Source organism: Penaeus monodon, chromosome 22 (assembly GCF_015228065.2).
Source record: "Penaeus monodon isolate SGIC_2016 chromosome 22, NSTDA_Pmon_1, whole genome shotgun sequence".
NCBI classification, from domain to species: Eukaryota; Metazoa; Arthropoda; class Malacostraca; order Decapoda; family Penaeidae; genus Penaeus; species Penaeus monodon.
The window spans coordinates 15,635,245-15,635,467 of record NC_051407.1 but is presented as its reverse complement, the minus strand read 5'-3'; positions in this window follow the sequence as shown (position 1 = coordinate 15,635,467).

The following is a 223-nucleotide window of genomic DNA, read 5'->3' as shown; positions in this document are numbered from 1 at the left end:
CTCCCATCCCCACCGCCACTAACAACAACAACCTCTCATGAATAGCAAAGCGGGAGTGATTAATAACTCATCATTATGAGGTAATAAGCAATAATCCATCAACACTCATTACGTCAGACGCGAGAGGGAGACTGCAACCGCGCGGCCGACAGTCCATCACAGCCACAGCGCCGATTGCAATAGTCAATCTCGCTGTGCAGTTGCAATGCATCATACAGGAGGC